We start from the raw sequence: 16450 nt of genomic DNA on the forward strand, positions 1-16450 counted from the left end.
TCTAGGTTTTCAAATTTGTTGGAGTGTAGTTTTTCATAATACTCTGTTATGATCCTTTTTATTTCAGTTGGGTCTGTTGTAATGTCCCCCATTTCATTTATTTGGGTTATTTGCATCGTCTCCTGTTTTTATTTTGTCCGTTTGCCCAGTGGTTTGTTGATTTTCTTGATCCTTTCAAAGAACCAGCTTTTGGTGTTGTTGATTCTTTCTATTGTTTTTCTGTTCTCTATTTCATTTATTTCTGCTCTGATCTTTATTATTTCCTTTCTTCTAGTGGCCGTGGGCTTTTATTGCTGTTCTCCTTCTATTTGTTCGAGTTGTGGAGTTAATGTTTTGATATTATCCCTTCTTTTTGATGTGTGCATCTATTGCTGTAAATTGTCCTCTGCCAACTGCCTTTTCTGTGTCCCAAAGGTTTTGGTATGATGTGTTGTCATTCTTGTTTGATTCTAGGAATTTTTTGATTCCATCTCTGATTTCTTCTGTTACCCAGTGGTTTCTAAGCAAGTGTTATTCAATTTCCATGTAATTGCTATTTTTCCTTGCTCTTCCTGGTTTTAATTTCTACCTTGATGGCGTTGTGGTCAGAAAAGATACTTTGTATTATATCAGTGTTTTGGATTTTGTTGAGGGTTGCTCTGTGGCCTAAGATGTGATGTATTCTGGAGAATGTTCCATGTGCATTGGAAAAGAATGTGTACTTTGCAGCTGTTGGGTAGATTGTTCTGTATATGTCTGTGAGGTCAAGTTGGCTGAGTGTGCCCTTTATGTCTTCTGTATCTTTGTTGAGTTTCTTTCTAGATGTTCTGTCCTTTACCGAGAGTGGTATGTTGACATCTGCTACTATTATTGTGGAACTGTCACTTTCTCTTTTCAGTGCTGTTAAAGAGTTTGTTTTATGTATTTTGGAGCCCTGTCATTGGGTGCGCTGATGTTTATTATGGTTATGTCTTCATGATGGATCATCCCTTTAATCACTGTATAGTGTCCTTCTTTGTCTTTTATGGTGGGTTTTGTTTTAAAGTCTATTTTATCTGAGATTAATATTGCCACTCCTCTTCTTTTTTGGTTTGCTAGATCTGTTTTTTCCATCATTTGATTGATTAATAAATTTACGTTTTTGTTTCTAAGGTGTGTCCCTTGTAGACAGCATATTGATGGATCCTGTTCTTTTTATCCATTCTGTCACTCTCTGTCTCTTTAGGGGTGCATTTAGGCCTATTACATTCAGTGTAATTATTGATAGGTGTGAGTTTATTGCTGTTATTTTGTAAGGTTTTTTTTTTTTTTTTTTGTGGTGCTGATGTTTTCTTTGTTCCTCTTTCTCTCCTGTTCTGAATTACTTTTGTTTGTGGATTTTTTTTTAATTTCTTTTGTTTTTGTAGTTTTTGTTTTTACTGAGACTTTATATTTTTCTTCTTTATTTTGATGAGTAGGTTTTTAACTTTCTTTGCGGTTACCTTGAAATTTCCCCTTATCTTCCTAAGTTTGAACCACTCTGTTATTAGTTGGTATTGCCTTGCCTACCTCTCCATTAGAAGGTTCTATATCTATACCGTTTATTTCCTTTTTTATTGTTCTGATGTTGTTGTCATTTACAGATTAACCTCTCTGGTTCCCTGTTGTAATTCTTTTGGTTTCGGATAGTCCTTGAAAGTTCATTTCCTAGGTTGGTATCTGGCTGGTAGGATCCTGTGTCCTAAATTCAGCCTGTGGTTTGATGTTGTTTGTTCTCAGACTGAAGGACACCCTTTGATAATTCTTGTCAGTTTGGTTTGGTTTTTCTACAGTCCCTTAATTTCTGCCTATCTGGAAATGTCCTAATTTCACCATCACATTTGAATGAGAGTTTTGCAGGATATATTATTCATGGCTGGCAGTTTTTTTCTTTGAAGGTTTTATATATGTCATTCCATTGTCTTCTTGCCTGCATGGCTTCTGCCGAATAATCCATGCTTAGTCTTATTCTTTCTCCTTTGTATGTGACTTTTTGTTTTTCTTGAGCTGCTGTCAGGATTCTTTGTTTGTCTTTGGTTTTGGCGAGTGTGATTATGATATTCCTTGGTGATTTTCTTTTGGTATCTGTCCTATATGGGGTTCGTTGAGCTTCTTAGATGATCAGATTTTCATCTTTCATGGTATTGGGGAGGTCTTCTGTCAGCATTTCTTCAGTGATCCTCTCTGTGTTTTCTGTTTTCTCCCCGTTGTGGAACTCCAATAACTCGTAAATTTTTTGTTTTGACTCTATCCCACATAATTCTCACGGTTTTATTCATTTTTCTTTGTTCTATTTTCTGACTTTTCCTTTAAGAGTTGTATCCAAACTGATCCTGTCTTACACCATTTCAGACCAGCTCCTCAGCCCTTCTATGACACTGTACATTTTTGAAATCTTGTTGTTTATCTTTTGCATTTCTAATTGTTGTTTTTGTATGATTTCTAGTTGTGAATTTATTTTGGCATTCTGTTCCTGTATTATTTTCCTGAATTCTTCCATTTTTTGTTTGTAGTGTCCATGCATTTGTCTGTGTTTTTCATGAATATGTCCATTTTTTCCTCATTTTTTCTGCTATTTACTTCAACTCTTGGATAGCTCTGCATATTAGAAATTTGAATTCCCTATCAGGTAGTTCTAGTCCCTTTTCTTCTACTGGAAAGTCATGTAGTGTTTTATTTTGAATGCCTACTGGTATCATCCTGTCCATTTTTTTCTGTATGTTTTGATATTGTGTGCTGTCTTTGGGGCATTCAGTAGTTATTTTTCTTGTTTATTTTTTGTAGATTTGTTTGTTCCCTCCTGCTTTTTTGTTTTATTTGGTATGTCTGCGCAGGCAGGCAGTGCATTCTTTGTTGTTTGCTTGTCTGTGGGCATGATACTTTTCACCTCCTTGTTCAATGAGCAGGGTCAGTAGCTCAGCTGTGGTGCAGCAGGGCAGGTCCAGCTGAAGGAGAGTTGCTGGGATGGGTTGTTTGTGGCACATACTAGGGTCGACAGGGCGGGCTGGGAATCAGTGCAGGACAGCTTCTGGTAGGACATGCCTGTGCTGCTCAAGGGTGTGATGTTCAGTGCATGGTACATGTAGGCAGGAAGGAGGGGGGACATTTGTGATGTGTGGAGGTAATATGGGTGTTGGAAAGAGAAGAGAGAAACAGGAGCCAAAAACAAACAAACAAAAACGAATGCTAAGGGAGCTTGCCTTTGGAGTGGAGAAATGAGAGACTGAGAAATGGAGAAAAACAAAAAGGAAAAAAAGTGGAGGGGGAGTAAATAAATAAATAAACATGAGAGAAAAAAGAAAAAAAAAATCCCCCAGGGATCCCACTGGTGCAGCTGTGAAGACTGGGGAAATGACTCCCAGGGTGCAAAGTACAGCCTGTCTAGAAGGAGTAGAGGTGTCACATAGTGCCAGATATTCAGGAAGCAGGCAGAGAAGGTAAGCATAGAATGACAAGAAACTGAGAAATGAAAAAAGACAAAAAGGGAAAATGAGAGAAAAGAAAACAAACAAAAAAAGAAATGCCCCCAGAGATCCCACTGCATGACTGTGCTGACTGAGGAAGTAGCTCCAAAGCCATGCAGTACAGCCCAGCTAGAAGGGGCTCCCAAGCTGAGAAAAGAAAAATAAAACATACAAATCAAAACTGAACAAATTAAAACCAACAAAGGAAAAGCCCCGCGGATCCCACCAGCATGGCGATGTGGGCCGGGAAGCAATTCCACAGTCGACCGGTGTTTTACAGCCTTTCAGGAAGAAGCAAAGATGGCACACAGAGGCAGATATTTGAGAGAAGGAAGGGGGAGGTGTTGAGAGGTATGGAACAAAACAAAATAAGCAGAAAAAAAGCAACACCAGCAGCCAAGAAATAGCACTCAGAGAGCCGGCCATTGTGGGCGGGTGGAATCCCAGCGCACAGGGCTGAAACCGGTGCCTCCTGGCCAAGTGACTGTGGCCGCAGGAAGCAGAGGAGGCTGAGTGGAGGTGAAGAAGGGTGAGGGGGTGGGAAAGCTTATATCACTGGTTACTGGTTGTTCTGTCTCCTGCTGGGAGCTCCATGAAGCTGTTTCCCCAGACTCCTGTTTGCCGATCTCTGACAGGAGTCCAAGATGGCGAATCCGTGCTGCGTTAGCTGATAGGGGATCTCTGCATGTATCTCTCCTTGCTCTTTGTTCTCTGTCACCTTCTTATTCCGTTTGGTGCTTGGCTGAGTTCTTTATCTCTTCAGGATTGACGTTTGTCTGTGTTTGATTTAGTTTTTTGAGTCTTTGCTGTGGAGGGACGGTGTGGAGCTTCTGTCTATAGCGCCGTGTTGGCTGGAAGTCTCAGTACTATCGGTTCTTGATCATATGTTACCTCCTGAAATGGTTGAACATCAACCAATTCTTTTTGGTACAGTGACTCTCTGTATTCCTTCCATCTTCGTTTGATACTTCCTGTGTCATTCAGTTTTTTACCTCTAGATATTTCAGTATTGCAACTTGAGGGTTGAATTTTTTTCTTTAGTTCTTTCAGCATAAGAAATGCTGAGCGTGTTCTTCCCTTTTGTTTTTCTAACTCCAGGTGTTTTCTCTTTTCATTATAATACTTTGTTTTCTTGAGCAGCTCTTTGAAATCTTCTGTTCAGATATTTTACTTCGTTTTTCTTCCTTTTGCTTTAGCTACTGTTTGTTCAAGAGCAAGTTTCAGACTCTCTTCTGACATTCATCACTTGTCTGTCAGTTTGTCATACTGTGGTGGCTTTTGTGTTGCTATGATGCTGGAATCTATGCCTCTGATATTTCAAATACCAGCAAGAGTCACCCATGGTGGACACATTTCAGCAGATTTTATAGACTTAGATAGACTAGGAAGAAGGACCTGGCAATCTACTTCTGAAAATATTGGCCAGTGAAAAACTTATGGATAGCAGTGAAACATTATCTGATGTAGTGCCGGAAGATGAGCCTCTCCTATTGGAAGGCAGTCAAAATACAACTGGGGAAGAGCTGCCTCCACAAAGAAGAGTCGGCCTTGATGTGAATGGAGTAAAGCTTTTGACATCTTCATTTGCTGATGTGGCATGACTTAAAATGAGAAAAAAACAGCTGCAAATGTCCATTATTAATCACAACATTGAATGTATGAAGTATGAATAAAGGAAAAATGGAAGTCTTCAAAAATGAAATGGAACGCAAAAAGATCGATATTCTTGGCATTAATGAGCCATAATGGACTGGTATTGCCATTTTGAATCCAATGATCATATGGTCTGCTATGCTGGGAATGACAAATTGAAGAGGAATGGTGTCGCATTCATCGTCAAGAAGAACATTTCAAGATCTATCTTGAAGTACAAAGCTGTCAGCAATAGGACAATATCTATATGGACTACAAGGAAGACCAGTTAATACGACTGTTATTCAAATACTCGCACCAACGACTAATGCCAGAGATGAAAATATTGAAAATTTTTATCAGCTTCTGCAGTCTGATATTGATCAAACATGCAGTCCAGATACACTGATAATTATGGGTGATTGGAATGTGAAAGTTGGACACAAAGAAGAAGGATAAGTAGTTGGAAAATATGGCCTTAGTAATAGATATGTTGCCAGAGATAGCATGATAGAATTTTGTAAGGCCAACGACTTCTTCATTGCAAATACCTTTTTTCAATAACGTGGACAGTGACTATACATGTAGACCTCGCTGGATGGAATAGACATTAATCAAATCAACTACATCTGTGATAAGAGACGATGGAGAAGCTCAATATCATCAGTCAGAACAAGGTCAAGGGCCGACTGTGGAACAGACCATCAACTGCTCATCTGCAAGTTCAAGGTGAAGAAAATTAGAACAAGCCCATGAGAGACAAAATACAACCTTGAGTATATCCCACCTGAATTTAGAGATCATCTCAAGAATAGATTTGACTCACTGAGCACTGATGACTGAAGACCAGACCAGTTGTGGGATAACATCAAAGACATCATACATAAAGAAAACAAAAGGTCATTAAAAAGAAAAGAAAGAAAAGACCAAAATGGTTGCCAGAAGAGACTCTGAAACTTTCTCTTTAGGCTTACTATTTCCCAATCCTTTTGAACTTTATGTAGCTGTCATGTTGAATAAGCAGGACTTGAGGGTTAATCAGACAGGGACTTTATTTTTGTTTCCTACTGTCGCTTTAAATTTTTTCCATGTGAATAGTTAACCCTTTGTCCCTGGATGAAATGTAGGGCAAATCTCAAAACTTTCCTGATCAACTTGAAGTAAAAAAAAAAAAATTCCTCCTTTCAGTAATGAATATGCCCAGTCTAGTGTAATAATCAAAACATCAAACTTCATTGAAAGTTAATTGTTACGCTCTTAACACATCTCAGGTCTGCTGTGAGGAGGCTACTTGTAGGAGGAAAGTGGATATGGCTGGCCTCTCTTCTCCTTTCTTACCTCACATGTCTGTTACTCATCCCCAGATTATTAACTCATTTTCTCACACCCGCATTGCTGGAGAACAGAGAGGAATTATTGATAAATAGGGCAGTACATTACTTTCCTGTTACTACTGTAACACATTAACACAAACTTAGTGGCATAAAACAATGTAGAATTATCATCTTACAATTCTGGAGGTCAGAAGTCTGACATGGGACTCACTGTGCTAAAATCAGGGTGTCGTCGGGGCTGTAATTCTTCTTGGAGGTTTGAGGGAAGAATTTGTTTATTGCCTTTTCTAGCTTGTAGAGGCTGCCTATATTCCATAGCTTATGGCCTTTTTCTTCCCTCTTCAAAACCAGCAATGTCAGGTCAAGCCCTTCTCACATTACTATCTTTCTCTCTTCAGATTCCCTCTTCTGCTTTTAAGGATTCTTGAGATTACATTGGGCCCACCTGGATAACTCAGGCTAATAGGGAGCTATTTTAAGGACAGCTGATTTAGTAAACTTAATTCCATCTGCAGCCTTTGCCATGCAACATATTTACAGTGGGGATTAGGACATCGTTTGGGGGTCATTAGTCTGCTCTCACAGACAGCAAAGTTTTTACTTGAATAGTGCTACTGAACATTCTGGTGCGTGTGCTCTGTAGGATTGGCTGATGCTTAGTTTGAATCTTGTAGGCTTCTTTGTGAGTTCTTTGTGGACCATCCATTCGCTACTCCCTTTGCTGAGACTGTCACTTGCAGTTGTCTGGCTGGTCACTCATAGTTCCTTTCTCAGTCACTGAGAATATAGCAGTTAACTTCCACTCTCTTCAAGGGTTCCTTCAAACTATACTAACACTGCTCTGGAAAAATCTCAACAACTAGCCCTCTTTATTGTCTAGGTATGGGTAGAGGAGTTAAGATCCATAAAACTTGTATGGTAAGCCTCATATAGTATTTACACTTCATTTTGGAGTGTGTCATCTATAGAGTTGTGAGGCCTTAACTGAAGCTCACAGGAAGGGACTATTTCAGTATTCCATTAAAGTTATATTGTTATTGTTGTCAGGTGCCATTGAGTCGTTTTTGACTTAGTAGTGACCCTGTGTAACAACAGAACGAGACACCGCTGGGTCCTGTGCCATCCTTGCATTGTTGTTATGCTTTAGCCCATCGTTGCAACCACTGTGTCAGTCCATCTTGTTGAGGGTTTTCTTCTTTTTCACTGACCCTCTACCAAGCATGATGTCCTTCTCCAGGGATTGATGCCTCCTAATAACATGGCCAAAGTATGTTGAGACAAAGTCTTGCTGTCCTTGCTTCTAAGAAGCATTCTGGCCTACTTCTTCCAAGAAAGATTTGTTCGTTCTTTTGTCAGTCCATGGCATATTCAATATTCTTCGCCAACACCGTAATTCAAAGGCACCAATTCTTATTTGGTCTTCTTTATTCATTGTCCAGCTTTCGCATGCATATGAGGCAATTGAAAACACCATGACTTCATTCAGGGGCTTCTTAGTCTTCAAGGTGACATCTTTGCTTTTTTAACACTTTAAAAAGGTCTTTTGCAGCAGATTTGCCCAGTGTAATTCGTCTTTTGATTTCTTGACTGCTGCTTCCATGGGCGTTGATTGTGGATCCAAGTAAAATGAAATCCTTGACAACTCCAATATTTTCTCTGTTTATCATGATGTTGCTTATGCATCCAGTTGTGAGGATTTTGTTTTCTTTATGTTGAGGTGTAATCCATACTGAAGGCTGTAGTAATATTAGATTTGGCCAATAGATCAGTGTGCAATATGTGCTAAGTTCTTCCTTCCCTTAGACTTTGTCATCGCCAGACTATTTTTGTTTTTACCATATGTCCTTATTTGTTTCGAGGCCTTTTATATTTTTACTTTCTCACTTTTTAAAAATCACGTGAACATTTTCCTCTGTATAGTCTTTTAGCCTTTCAGATGTTTCCTCCCTCTTCCCCAGAGCCATCAAGGCTTTGGGATTATGCTAGGACCGGAGTCATCCGTTCCTTTGGGGGAGTCATCAAGTCTTGGGATTATGCTAGGACCGGAGGTAAATTTATACAAGTGAATAGTACCACCTGGAACCTCTTGTAGAAGCCAGCTGGACTCTCCTGATGATATTTTGACTTCATCTTGATTCTTTGAAGTCTCTTTCAGCTGGTGAATGTAGAGGTACTTAAATCACAGAAGCTAGGATGAGCCTTTTCACTGCCTTCCAAACGAAGTTTGAATGTGTCTTGTTTTCTGATGCTTTTCCAGACAAAGAGCAATCACTCCCTCCTGGAGGGCATAGACTAGGTCCTTTTGAGGGAGATAGGCAAGACTCAATCTGCATACCAGTGTCAACCAACAAGAAGGCAGCTAGCATAAATGAGTAGCTTTTAAGGTGCTTTCCAACATTTTTTATCATACAACCTAACCTCCAAATTTATTTCTTCCAGTATCTAGTATCTTTTAACTCTTTTTTGTTGAAAGATTTCTTGTCTGACTATAGCACCTTGCACAGCTCTTCTTAGTGGGCCATAATCATGTCCCTGCATTTTCACATGGGATCACAGACTAGCCTTATGAGGAAACAGTGTGTCTGGATGAATGCTAAGGCATGGAGTGTGGGTAGTGAAAAGAGTATGGACTCTGCAATTACAGAGGCCTGGATTGCAAATCGAGATCTGCTGCTTACAACAGTGGGAGCCTCTGACAAATAATTTGTTGGAATCTCAGTTTCCGCATCTATAAAATGATACCTGCTTTACTGGGTTGTTGTTGTTATGTGCTGTCAAGTTGGTTCCGACTCATAGCGACCCTGTGTACAACCGAATGAAACACTGCCTGGTCCTGTGCCATCCTCACAATCGTTGTTATGCTTGAGCCCACTGTTGCAGCCATTGTGTCAATCCATCTCCTTGAGGGTCTTCCTTTATTTCGCTGACCCTCTACCTTACCAAGCATGATGTCTTTTTCCAGGGACTGGTCCCTCCTGATAACATGTCTAAAGTATGTGAGACGTAGTCTCACCATCCTTGCTTCTAAGGAGCATTCTGGTTGTCCTTCTTCTAAGACAGATTTGTTGGTTCTTTTGGTTGTCCATGGTATATTCAGTAAATTGAAAACACCATGGTTTGGGTCAGATGCACCTTAGTCTTCAAGGTGACATCTTTGCTTTTTAACATTTTTTGCTTTTTGGGTTGTAGTGAAGGTTAAATTAAAACAAATGAATTAATATGGGTAAAGTGCTGTTTAGAGTGCTTGGAACACTGTGATCACACCTTTAGTGGACTGATATAGCAACGATGAATGGTGATGATGATGTCACCTCAAAGTTTGGGTCAGGGAACCTCTCCCTTAGGAAAATGCCTTTGTTTTTAGGAGTCCTTCATTATCAACTTCTTTTAAGATACTAATGCTTAGGAGTAAGATAAACCAAAAAAATAAAAATAAAACCAAACCCGTTGCTGTCGAGTTGATTCTGACTCACAGCAACCCTGTAGGACAGAGTAGAACTTCCCTATAGTGTTTCCAAGGAGTGACTGGTGGATTCAAACTGACCTTTTGGTTGGCAGCCTGAGCTCTTAACCACAGCGCCACCAGGGCTCCAAGGAGTAAGATAGCAATACTAATTTTCTAGTGTGACTGACTTGTTAGAGTATGTTTTGCATTTAAGACAGCCAGAGATAGTAGACCCTTTTGGCATGAGAAGGGACTTAAGAAATGAATAATAACAGATAGGAAATGGATGTTGTAGGACTGGACCCTTCATTTCTATCTAGGAGTATCTTGTGCTGCACTCTTCAAATATTTATGTGTTTAACTCTTCCTGTACATAAGGAGTCCTGGTGGCATAGTGCTTAAGCGGTTGGGTGCTAACCAAAAGGTTGGTGGTTTGAACCCACCAGCTGCTCTGCAGGGGAAAGATGTGGCAGTCTGCTTCCTTAAAGATTATGGTCTTGGAAACCCTATGAGGCAGTTCTACTCTGTAGGGTTGCTATGGGTCAGAACCGACTTGATGGCAGTGGGTTTGATTTTGGTTTCTGTACATATAGCTTGATGCTTTTGGGGAACTGAATTTTCTTTCCTTCTTTACTTTTGATTTTTGTTCTTTCTCTTTTACTTTGTATTCATTTAGAAGTTATGCAATAAGTACTTTCCTGAATAAATAATTCTCTTCATTTTCTCTTCCCCTAACTTCCTCTGGGGCCCTGGTGGCATACTGGTTAAAAGCGTTTGACTGCTAACTGAAAGGTCAGTGGTTTGAATCTACCAGCTGCTCCTTGGAAACCCTATGGGCAGTTCTCCTCTGTCCTTTGGGTTGCTATGAGTTGAAATTGACTCAGTGGCAATGGGCTTGATTTTTTTAACTGCCTCTACTGAGCCCTGGAGGTGCAGTGGTTAAGAGCTGAGGCTGCTAACCAAAAGGTCAGCAGTTTGAATCCACAAGCCGCTTCTTGGAAACCCTCTGGGGCAGTTCTGCTCTGTCCTGTAGGGTCACTATGAGTCAGAATCGACTTGATGGTATGGGTTTGAGGTTTTTTTTTTTTTTTTTAAACTGCCTCTACATTAGCTTCTTGGTTTCTCTTGCTGTGTACTTTCCTACTGAGATATTCCCTGACCTAAATCAGGATTTCACATCTGTCTATGCCCTCTTTGCTTTGAGAGAAGCCATCTCCCTCACCTCCACTTCTATTCCCTTTTCGTGGACTGCTAGCTATTGGTTTTGTGGCCATTAAGCAGGGTTGTCATGCTGAGAAAGGAAAAGGTCAGCTCGTGGGCATCACTCTGCATTCTAAATGTGTGCTGCCCAATAGCCTCACTGCATGACTGCTGCTGAGCTCATGTCTTCAAGTTCTCGGTATAAGCTGAGGGATGGTCACTGGAGAATTAATTGGCAGGCATTTCATCATTGGCTTTTGGTGGCTGAATACAGAACTGTCCTTTTGTGCTTCACTCATTTCTTCTTTTGCAAAAGTTCAATATGTCCTGAACATATCTCAAGTATGGCAGTTGGTGGTATCAAACAGTTACAGTGTCTTCCAACACAGAGTGAATGACATGACAAGGAGAGCTAGATGGCATTTTACATAGGATCCATTTTACTCCAAATTGACTATTGTTAGGGAGGAATAGGCCAACATCCTTGAGTATAGAAGTGTTGCTTTATTTCCATGTTAACTGCAAGCTACTGTCAGAATACGACTTAAGGGCATTAAATTTTAAGGCTCTACGAACCAATCTGCCATGTATGCCTGCCCTTCAAAAGCAATCTGGTTACCTCCAAGAATTTATATACCTTTGAAGTTCCAAGATTGTTTATAAAAACAATAAAATCCCATCATGCTTGATGCACTGGCTTATGGAAATACTCCCATTTTGGAGTCTTAAGAGGAGTGAACCTACCTGCAGGCCACTGAGCCTGAGACATAACTGCAATGGGGGGAAAACTATTAAAGACTACTTCTTTAACTTTACAAATGTCTTTCTAATTAGGTTCAAGGGTTTAATACGCTTTTAAAAATCTCCTCCATCTGTGGCTTGTATGCCATTGCTAAATACCTGGTAAAAATGGTATAGCAGTGATATTGCTTAAGCAGTCTTGCTCAGTGAAGGTGAACAAAAGATAGACTGCTTTCAGGTACTCAAACGAGACATGTTTTTTTAAATTACTGTGCAAACATAATGTACTTTGATTTTCCATTAGAATAATAGAGGTTTTATGTGAGAATGAACTTAGTGTACTGTTTACCAGTTGATGGTTATTCTTGAGATACATCACGATTATTAAGAGTGAATTTATATTTTAGGCCCACTTTTGTTTTTACTAACCAGTTGCCATTGAGTCAGCTCCAACTCATAGTGACCCCATGTGTATCAGAGTAGAACTGTGCTCCCTGGAGTTTTCAATGGCTTATTTTTGGGAAGTGGATTGCCTGGCCTTTCTTTCGAGGTGCCCTTGTGTGGACTGGAACCTCCATCGTTTTGGTGAGCAGCCGATAATATTAGCTGTTTGCATCATCCAAGGGCTCTTTTTACTTATTTCTGAAACTGTGTGGGTGGAGAAAAGGAGGCTTGATAAAGTAATTTAAGCTTTACTTTACTGAAGCAACCAACAAATAAGTCATATTACACGTCAGTAGTAATTTATTCGCTCAGGTTTTAAGACAGTTTTCCTATGTCTGAGTGCTAGGCGGACAAATCCAGCACTGAAAATCATGGAGCAGGTACAGTGTTTCTGAACTAAAACCCTTAAACCACTAGGTTAATTGAGCATCTGCTATTTTGCACTCTGTGGTTCTGGGACAGGCCACAAAGTTGAATATAATAAAATCTTTCGAACTGAAGCCTCTAGAGATTGTTTTACCTCTAATTTTTACATTGTAGTCACATGTTATACTTAAAATTTTGTCAACTCATTCTTACTTTAATCCCAAGAGATAATATTTTTGAAAGCCTTCACTTATAATCGTTTTCCAGACCCCCTCATTTGGCACATAACAGAATATTTTCTAAATTTTCAGATCTTATTCTTGGAAAAGATGACTTTTGTGTGTGTGTAACTCCAAATTTCAAGTAGAATCTCCACTTTTTAATGCTTACACTGCCAATGAGTCTTAAATAAGCCCTACCCTTCCTTATCAGTAATTACTTCTATCCTTTCATGCTAGTCTCCGTTTTGTCCTCTTTCCCTAGTGGTTAAGAGCTTGGCTGCTAGTTTGAATCCACCAGTTGCTCCTTGGAAACCCTATGGGGCAGTTCTACTCTGTCCTGTAGGGTCACTTTGAGTTCGAATCAACTGGACGGTAATGGGTTTTTTTTTTTTAATTATTATTATTAACAAAAAGACTATAAGCATTTTCTGAAGCAGATGCATTTGGTAATTCCTTACAAATAGACTCAAATAAGTGAAAGGAAAATACCAGAAGAAAGCAAGGCAGCTCCAATTTCATTTGGGCTCAGTGCCAGGTTTCTTTAAGCCCTCAGGCATACCTGCAAAAATCTGTCTTCATGGTTGGTTGGACTTTATTTTCATTTTTAAAGGCTGCTAATTTTACTGTGAAAGTACTCTTGCAATCCAGCATGAAGTCTTCTAGAAAATTTTAGCTTATAATCTCTCTGAATTCTTAAATAGGTGTACTTTTCCCCCATGCCTCCCACTGACTACCCTTATTTATATCCATTCTCCCTCTTTCTGTCTTTTTTTTTTTTTTCTCTCTCCTTTCTCTGAACAAATAGCTTTAAAAATGTCTGCTATAAATTTTTGGTTTAGAATCACAAAAAAGTAGAATTTATATCCTTTGGTTCTGTAAGGTCAATTACTTGTAGAAAAAGTGTCAACTTTTTTATACAAAAGCTGAGAGGAGTATGAAACAAAGATAAGTTTAAAAATCTGTAAAGAAAGGGAAAATGGCAGCAGTGGATAACAGTTTAGCAATATGGGAAGAGTCTTATATCAAGACAGTCAAAGTTACACTGGGATAATAGCCCCCAGTGACTTAACACAACCAAGGTTTATTTCTTGCTTACATTGGATGTTCAATGTGAGTTGGTCACTTTGAGTCCCAGGTTGACAGACCTCCATCGGCACAGCCTTTATAATCAATGAGTCAAGGAAAATACTATGTTGACTTATGCAGAGGCTCAAAGGTCACAGCCCAGAAGTGACACACCTCACCTCTGTTCATGTTTCATTGGCCAAAGCAAGTCATAGCTCCACACGTTAACTTCAGGGGGTGTGATGCTATCATGTGCTGGGAAGGAGTAGAACTGGAACTATCATGAACAGTGCCAATCTCTGTAGTAAGTGGTATGCTGCAATAATGTTTGATAGTACAGAAGACATGTTGTTGTTGTTAGGTGTCATCGAGTCAGTTCCTACTCATAGCGACCCTTTGTACAACAGAATGAAATACTGCCCGGTCCTGCGCCGTCCTCACGGTCATTATGCTTGAGCCCATTGTTGCAGCCACTGTGTCAGTCCATCTCGTTGAAGGTCTTTCTCTTTTTCTCTGACCATTTACTTTACCAAGCATGATTTCCGTCTCAAGGGACTGATCCCTCCTGATAACACGTCCAAAGTATATGAGATGAAGTCTTGCCATCCTTGCTTCTGAGGAGCATTGTAGCTGTTCTTCTTCCAAGACAGATTTGTTCATTCTTCTGGCAGTCCGTGGTATATTCAGCGCTCTTCACCAACACCATAATTCAAAGACATCAGTTCTTCTTTGATCTTTCTTATTCATTGTCCACCTTTTGCATGCAGCAGAAAACACGAGAAGGTCTTAAAGCCAGATCTGAACTCCATGTTACACCTGCTTAGGCTAACAATAAGAAGTAGTAGGGATAGGCACAATCTGTGTACTTAACCTTATATTGTATATCACCTGTCCAGGGTCGTTCAAGCCCAGACTACCTGAAGGAAGCTACATACTCCAACCGGTATTTGTGGCTCGCTATGGAAAAGATCCTCCATTCTGAAACTGTGTCTGAAACTGCAGGGGAAGAAAGGGATGGGGCAAAGAATAGAGTAATCTGAAGAAGTTCCGGAGGTTATTTGAATGCCGTCTCCCAATGTGGAGAAAATTTCATTGACATTTTCAGAAAATTACATATACAGTACAGTTTTAATTATTTACAAGTATGGCTAAAATGCTTTTTACTGTCGCTTAGAGAAGAGAGCACTCTAGTGTTGGTTCTGGACCTCCCATATTGTTGGTGTTAGTTGCCATAGTGTTGATTCTGATTCATGACCACATGTGTGCAGAGTGGAACGTCTCCATAGGGTTTTCAAGGCTATGACCTTTCAGAAGCAGATCACCAGGCTTGTCTTCTGAGATGCCTATGGGTAGATGCGAATTGTCCACCTTTTGGCTAGTAGTCCAGCACTTAACCATTTGTGCTACCCAGGGACTCCATGGACTTCCCATAGTGCTGTGTTAATACCTCAGCTATCACACTAGTGTATCACGGTTATCATGCATGACATTTCTCCCTTATTAGACCATAGCCTGGCAGATAGGGGCTAAATCATATTATTCTTAGGGTCTGTTAGTATGGTTAATGAGACATTGATAGTTCAGTAGTAGAATTCTCGCCTTCTATGAGGCAGACTTGGGTTTGATTTCTGACCAGTGCACCTCATGTGCACCTACCACGTGTCTGTCATTGGAGGCTTGCGTGTTGCTGTGACGCTGATCAAGTTTTAGTGGAACTTCTAGACTAAAACAGACTAGGAAGAAAGACCTGGCAATCTATGTATGAACATCAGCCAGTGAAAACCGTATGGATCACAAAGGTGATGCATGGGACTGGATAGAGTTTTGTTCCACTGTGAACGGGGTTGTCATGAGTCGGAGCTCACTTGGAGGCAGCGAACAATAACAGCAATTTAGTGGCACTATGTGGTGTCATATACATAATCATTAATTAATTTTTTTTTTGAATGGATGAGTTTTAGAAATATGTGAAAGAAAAAAATAGGCTATATTACTGAAGATAACCTAGAATATGCTGTGGTGACTAATAACTCCAGTATCTCAGTGACTTAACACAGCAGAAGTTTATTTCTCACTCACACTCTGTTGGGGGTCAGAGTGACACTTTTCGGTAATTGTCTTCCAAGTGTTGGCTCAGAATTCCAGGCTGCTTTGATCTCATGGATCTCCATATCAGCATGTGTTTTTATGACCTTTACAGCAAGGTAGGAAAAGCTTGTGGCATATGACTCCAGAAAATAGAAGCTTTGACCTGAATTGACACCTTTGAAGTGCCTAATTTTAAGGATGGTGAGGTATGGCTTGAAATTCCTGGAAGTAGGAGAATTAGCATACAGGTGAACATGAATAGTGTCTACTTTATAGGTTTAAGAAGTTACTGAGTTGACCCTGAACTATCCGGGATTTCTATTTAGGTAGGAGAAGGAGGCACACTTCCTACAGTCACTGCTCTTTTCCTTTCACACACCTGCCTTTAGTCTTTCTGGTGGCACACCATCTGCCATCTTACCTCCTGGCTCCTCTCTTCACCACCCAGCATCT

Source organism: Trichechus manatus, unplaced genomic scaffold (genome assembly GCF_000243295.1).
Source record: "Trichechus manatus latirostris isolate Lorelei unplaced genomic scaffold, TriManLat1.0 scaffold00056, whole genome shotgun sequence".
NCBI lineage: Eukaryota > Metazoa > Chordata > Mammalia > Sirenia > Trichechidae > Trichechus > Trichechus manatus.